General features: G+C 35.9%; 1 pseudogene; it reads left to right on the top strand.

Annotated features, from left to right (window-relative positions):
• Nucleotides 1-1204: 1204 nt before the first annotated feature.
• LOC114049466 lies at nt 1205-4477 on the top strand (annotated as a pseudogene).
• The last annotated feature ends 2570 nt before the right edge of the window (nt 4478-7047 follow it).

The following is a 7047-nucleotide window of genomic DNA, read 5'->3' as shown; positions in this document are numbered from 1 at the left end:
TTATTGAATATTTCAAATCAGATATTATATGTGCAATTCAAAGTCAATATGTTCCAAATTGAACTCATTATCCCTTTCCACAAACCCATCTCAATTTGGGATCTACCTATGTCTCTCCAGGCCACCTTCATTATTCCAGTCACTCAGGTATGCAACATTGATATTATCCTTCTCGCTCTCCCTCACTACCCATAACCAATCATTTCATTTTTTTAAATCTTGTCTCTTCTCTCTTCCCAATATCTCTTGTATCTGTCCCCTTCTCTCTGTTTACACAGCCTCTACAGTAATTCAGGTCCTCATTGTCTCTCACCTGGACTATTGCAATAGCTTCCTTTTTGGTCTAATGAAATCAAGTCTCTTCCCTTTCCGTATATCCTACACAGCTCTGCAGAGAGATACTCCATGAAATCATTATGCTCATAAGATCAAATGGATAATATTTATAAAGCACTGAACACAGTGCCTGGAAGAAAGAATATTCTTAATAAATGCTTGCTCCCCTCCCCTCTTCCAAAATGTGGATGCTATCATGTCACTTCCCTATTCAATAAATTCCCATGACTCTCTACCGTGTCTGGGATCATATATAAATAATACCTTGAGCTTTTAAAACCCTTCAGCATAGTTCTTGTTCTGACCAATCGTTTCAGGCTTATTATAAAACTACTTTTCCTACACCCCAGATTTCTGCTACACTGAACTCTTCACACACAATATTCCATCTCTCACCTCTGTAATTTTGTCTTGGCTAAGCCCCCACACTTCAAAAGTAATCCTACGTTTTAGACTCCCTTGTTTCCTTCAAAACGTTTCTAAAGGCGCTCCTTCTGGGCGTCAGGGGATGAGCATGGATCTCGTCTCTTCTATCTCCCAGGCTTTCTGGTAGCAGTTAGCACTTGGCACTTTGGGGCCAGGGGCAGGGAGTCTCCGACAGGGACTTGGACCCAACCAGTTTTGTGGTTATGGAGTACGGCTTCTGCGCGGTGTGGATTGCAGGCTCTCGCTTGAGGGAGAATCGGATGAGGACAGGTGAGGAAAGCTGAAGTAGGGACCGCGGTGAAGTCCCAACACTGCGGCCTTGCCCAGAGGGTCCTGGAGATTCTGCCCAGGTCGGATCACAGCTCTTGACTTAACATTTCTAAATTTCCGCAGTACAGCTACTTGAAAGAAATTTAAATACGAAATCAAAGTTCTTGTGAAAATGACTCTTCAGGAAATGGTGCTTCAAGCTGATGCCCTTTACTCTGACCGAATAGCTGTATGTTTTGATAGATGTAATAATCAATGTCTAATTTATTATACCTACAAATCTATGGTTAATTTTGCCTCAGAATTATCTAGCTTTCTGCAACTACACTGCATTTTGAAGGGATTCATGAAATCTGTCTTTATTGCTATTCAGGAATAAATTTACCATCTTGGATTCTGGGAATTCTGCAAGTCCCTGCTGCATACTCTCCTGTTGATCTAAATATGCTACCAGTTACCAGCCTATTTTATGAAAAAAAATGTAACCTCAAGTACATCCTTGTTGAAAGAAAAAAAAAGTTGATAAATTCAAATCTTCCTATGAAACTTGCTTAAATAATGATACCATTATAGTAGACCATACTGGTTTAAGACTTTTTGAACTTCACTGGAATGATATTGATGTGAACTTGATCCTATATAATAAAAAAAGAGAACTATGGAGAGGAAAAAAATGATTAATTGCATCAATTCTTTGAACAGCAATGAAGAAAAAGCAGAAAAGTATGTGGAGGTCAGACTGCAGCATTGCTTAGCTTATATTCTATACACCTCAGGAACTACAGGAATTCCTAATATTATCAGATTGCCTCATACATGTACAGTACCAAATAATCAACATCTTCATACACTTTTCAAGATCACACAAGAAGGTATTCTCTTCATGGTTCCCCCTTTGACATTTGATCCATCTGTTTTGGAGATATTCCTTGCTTTGACAAGTGGAACATCTCTGCTTATAGTTCCCAATGCTATTAAAATACTGCCATTGAAATTAGCTACTGTTCTATTTCACCAACACTATAGGACAGTTCTCCAGGTTATACTAACACTACTTAGATTTGTATCTCAGCTTATCAAGCCATCTATTTTATTAGCTACAAATTCACTTTATGTATTGTCCTTAGTGCCAAAGCATTCCTGTCATTGAGCATCCTCAGAACCTGGAGGGCAAAAGGCAATAAAACTCAAATATTTAATATGCATATTATCACAGAGGCATTCACCTGGGCAAGATGTTACAGTACTCCAGAAGAGGATCTTAGCTCCACTCTGGGAGTTGAGTCACCTGTGCAATTGGGATTTCCACTACTTGGAATAGTAGTCAAACTCAGATTCACAAATGGTTTGACATTTTAAGAAGGTGAAGGCCAAATTCTTTTTTTAGGTGGCGAGAAGTGAGTATGTTTTCTTGATGATGAAATAACTTTACCTTTTGGCACAATGAAAGTTACTGGTGATTTTATTATTGAGAATGGTGAAGCAATATATTTCTTGGGACAGCAAGACAGTCAAATTAAATGACTTGGCAAACATTATTAACACTGAGTGTGTACAACAGGTTGCTGAAGGAATTTTTCAAGAAGAATCCTGTGCCATTGTATGCTATCCTCAAGAAAGATAAATGCTGTTAGTGGTGACCAAAGACAGTTTTGTGAAGGATGTTATTTTTGGAGAACTTCAAAAACATTTTCCTAGCTATGCAGTCCCAGATACATTATAGTGATAGAAACCTTACAATTTACATCTCATGGCAAAATCAATTTGTCTAAGTTAACCCAAATTTACTTTAACTACATAAATTTGAATTGTAACAGTAACCTCAAAGAAAAAAGGGGAACTATGGGAAAGATTACGATAGTTATGGAAGTCCTCTTTGAGACTTCTGGAAGATCCTTTGGAAGTTTCTAAAGATTCACTATTCCTTAGTAATGGTGGCGATTCTTTAAAGTTTCTTTGGTTCAATAATGAGATTGAGCATTTGGGAAGCAGATCAATACCTGAACTTCAGAAGTTATTCTCAGTTGCTCCATCTTAGATAAATACAATCACATTCTTCAAGAAGTACTTCCAGATGAAAATACATCACTCAATAGGAGTTACTGCACAAAAAGAAAATTCAGTGTCATAAATAGAAGAAAATTAAGTAGCAAATATATAGATCAGAAGTCTGGAAGGCCTGTGAATTCTGGCAAAGAGCAGAATGCTTTTATTGCATTGAGCAGAGTAAATCAGATTTTGTTTGTGAATACCTCTGAGTCTTTAAGGAATTCCCTAAGTATGAGACAGACAGGAACTAAGTTAGGAAAATGTCCTTCAACATCTCCTGATTTAATTTCATCTGAAGAGTTCAGTTTTGTTCATGTGACAAGCAAAAGGCCTTTAGCATTTATCTGGAAGAAGGATGGTGCAGACAAGATTAGCCCTGGGTCAAAACTTTCAGAAAATGAGACTTCTGTGAAGTATCTGAGAAAATAAAGTTATGTGTCAGGTGGAAGTCCAATATATTGGATCCTGTTCTCACAGGATACAAAACAATTGATCTCTATTCTGATAAAGTGAAATGGGAACAGATCTTAGGAGATCACATTGAATCCTTAGCTTGTCTCTCTCTTTGTGGAAATTTCATTACAATGGGCTGCTATAATGGTATATTTATGTGCTCTGAAACATTAATGTGAAAATACATTAGATGTTTGCCACCAAGGATACCATTAAAAACTCAGCAACCATGAATCTATCCACAGGCTTCATATATGTGGGATCTCGTGACCATCATGCATATGCTTTGGATACTTACAAAAAAATCTATGTTTGGAAGTCACATTGTGAAGAAATTGTCTTTTCTTCACCCTCTCTAAGCCAGGTACCCCATCACTTAAATACTGCTATACTGAAAAGAGTTCTACTGGCCTTAAATCCTGCTACTGGAAAAAGAGTTTGGACACATTCCTGTGGAAGAGCTCTTTTCTCTTCCCCACAATGCACCTTGCAATATGTTTTCGTTGGTGGTGTGGATGGGAATTTACACTGCTTTAACCACCTGGGACAACTGTTTTGGCAGGTCTCTTCTAATGGACTAGTCTTTTCATCCCCATGCATCTCTGATTCAATAAAGCAATAAATATTTTTGGCTTCCATCATTGTTTTATCTACTGTTATCATATGGAAGCACATTTCCAATAGAAATTCGAGGCTATCTGCAAGTATATATGCAACACCATTTACTTCCCACAATCACAATCTAAACAGTGAAATTCTGCTAGCAGCAGCATCTGCTGGTGGACAACTATGGATCTTGGTTGCTAAAAAAGGACAGTTACAAATAGCACATAAGCTTCCTGGAGAAGTTTACTCATCTCCTGTGGTCTGGTGATCAATGCTTGTTGTTGGGTATCAAGATGATTGTGTTTTATTGGGTATTGGATTTGTTGGGTGTTACTGAAATATAACCATCAGAAATAGCCAGCCTACATCCCTTCTTCAGTGTTTTTATCAGTACCAAATGGATAGAAATTATTTGTTTTACGTATTCAGAGAGATGTGCTTAGGTACTGTCCATATCAAAGACATTTTGGTTAATAAATGATTAATCAGAGAATGACCATTTTGAATGTCCTCTGTTTGAAAGCCATAATTATTGCAGAAGCTATTGAATGAGCTGGTCACACATATCATGCTCACTAATAGTTCTATTTCCCACTGTGTATGATCGTCAATATATGCCATTGGATATTTCAGTTAAAAAAGATCTTGGCCCTGGAAATAGAGAATTGAGTGACTTGTATGAAGTCACAAAGATTAGGATCAAAAGGAGAAAGGAAACTGGAACCTTTCATTCCCAGTCTAGGCTATTTTCCTGTGCATTAGATTTATTTGTCTTTTTGCCCATATTATCTTGTACATAGTAAATGGTTTTTTTTTAATACTGATTGAATTGGATAATATGGCAGCAGGATACTTGATGAATATAATCTCTTTGCTAGTTGTTGTGTTGCTTGTTTATTCTTTCTCAATGAGATTTACAGCACCCTTGGGTTTTTACTGTCAGGAATGTGTGATCTTTTTATAAGTGAACAAGGTTCCTGTATTAGGAAGTAAAATTATCAGATGATTTTGGTTAACTTACTCTCTTTCTTTTTCTCTTTTACTAATGTATCCTCCCTGAGGACCAAGTCAATTTATTCTTCTATGGGTTTTAACTCTTAATTTAACTTAAGTGTTATCTCACATATATCTCTTATGTTAATTGTGAGAAAGTTTAATTACTTAAAAATAATTTCTCAGTAACTTTTTCTGAAATCTCATAGCATATAATTCAAAGTAATTTCCTAGTAAAATGTCTATGAATGTAGCCACAGTAGTGGTTCAAGTTATAATAACAGGATCTCCTGCTGATTTTCATCCTTTCTCATGTTCCTAGATTGAGAATCCACCATTGTGAATGATGTAGTCTGTACACAAATACCCTGTGAAGCTACAAACATTCGAGGGTTTTTTTGGTGGATACTTTACCAAGTTCTTGAATTGGTTTCTGGTCCATGTTAGATGAATTCCAATTTCAAATACAAATCAAATTTCTTTTTACTGCTAAGTGCTTAAACATTTTTCCCCAACCAGTGAGAACTATAATGAAATATTGCCTAAAATGAAAATATTTCAAATTTTTCTAGTCCAACAACTGTTACAAGTGGATATAAAGAAATTCCATTTTCAGATAATCAATGAAAACACTAGATAAAAATTACATTTTGAAATGAGATTCTCTTGCTGCTGAAGCACTTACTGATTTTTTCATTGAAAGATTTTCTCCTTCCCTTTCCCTCCAATCATAATGGACCATTTACATTAAAACCATATACAAGCAAAAAATTTATAGTTAATATTAAAATTACAGTAATGTATCTTCTCTTTAAAAAAATTTCTCAAGCATTACCTCCAACATGAAATTTTTTCTGAGTCCTTCAGCTGCTAGTAACTCCTCTGTCCCTTTTGGGATCAATATTAATTTATGTACATGTTGTCTCCAATGATAACATGGAAGTTCCTTCAAGACTGAGATTTTTTTACCTTTTTATTGTATCCCTAGTACTGAATAGAGTTCCTTGCACAAAGTAGGCATTTGATAAATACTTGTTCATTGATAGAGCCATATAGATTTTATTACCAAAATGCTTGGAACAATTCCCATTTTAAAAAATAGTGAATTAGTGAGCCTATTTTCTTCCTTTTGGAATAGATTACTATTTTATTTATAATTTAAAAAAAAGAATTTTCCTTTAAAAGACCTCAGCAGCATCTCTTAATGTTGAAAAAAAAGTAAGAAAACACACACATACACACACATCAAAACCATGACCTGTTTCTATTTACTCAATTAATCAATAAACATTTATCAAGTGCCTATACTTTACTACACACTGTACTGGGCACTGGGGATTCAAAAATATAAGTAGAATAGTCACTGCCCTCAAAAAGCTTACAGTCTATTGAGAGCAAAAAGATGTATATGCTGCAAAATAGATAAAAGGTATTTTGGAGGGGAAATAACTAGCTGCTGGAGAGATAAAGGAAGGTTCCTTGTAGAAGGTTGTACTAGCAGAGAGCCTTGAAGCAAACTAAGGATTTTAAGCAGTGAATGTGAAGAGTTAGAGCATTTCAGGGAAGGGATCAGCCAGTATGAAAGCACAGAGGTGGGAGGTGGAGTGCCATGTATTAGGAATAGCAAGGTTAATTTAGATGGACCATATGAAGAGAATATGTGTGTCTATATCTTTATATCTATATCTATATCTATTTGTTGGGGGCAGGTTGTAAAGGACTTTAAATGCCAGAGGAGTTTCATTTCATTTTAATAGCAACCATTGGAGTTTGTTAAGTATGATTCCAGCACTTTAGGAAAATCACTTTGGCAGCTGTGTGTAGGATGGATTGGAGAGAGAAGAATTTGAGACTAAGTAACTAATTAGAAAGTTTTAAGAGTAGCAACATTTATAAATATTGGACAGTTCTTGC

The sequence above is a fragment of the Vombatus ursinus genome, unplaced genomic scaffold (genome assembly GCF_900497805.2).
Source record: "Vombatus ursinus unplaced genomic scaffold, bare-nosed wombat genome assembly UNPS02014798.1, whole genome shotgun sequence".
In the NCBI taxonomy this organism is placed as follows: domain Eukaryota; kingdom Metazoa; phylum Chordata; class Mammalia; order Diprotodontia; family Vombatidae; genus Vombatus; species Vombatus ursinus.
Note: the sequence above shows the minus strand (reverse complement) of the source record. Positions and strands in the feature narration are given on the sequence as shown.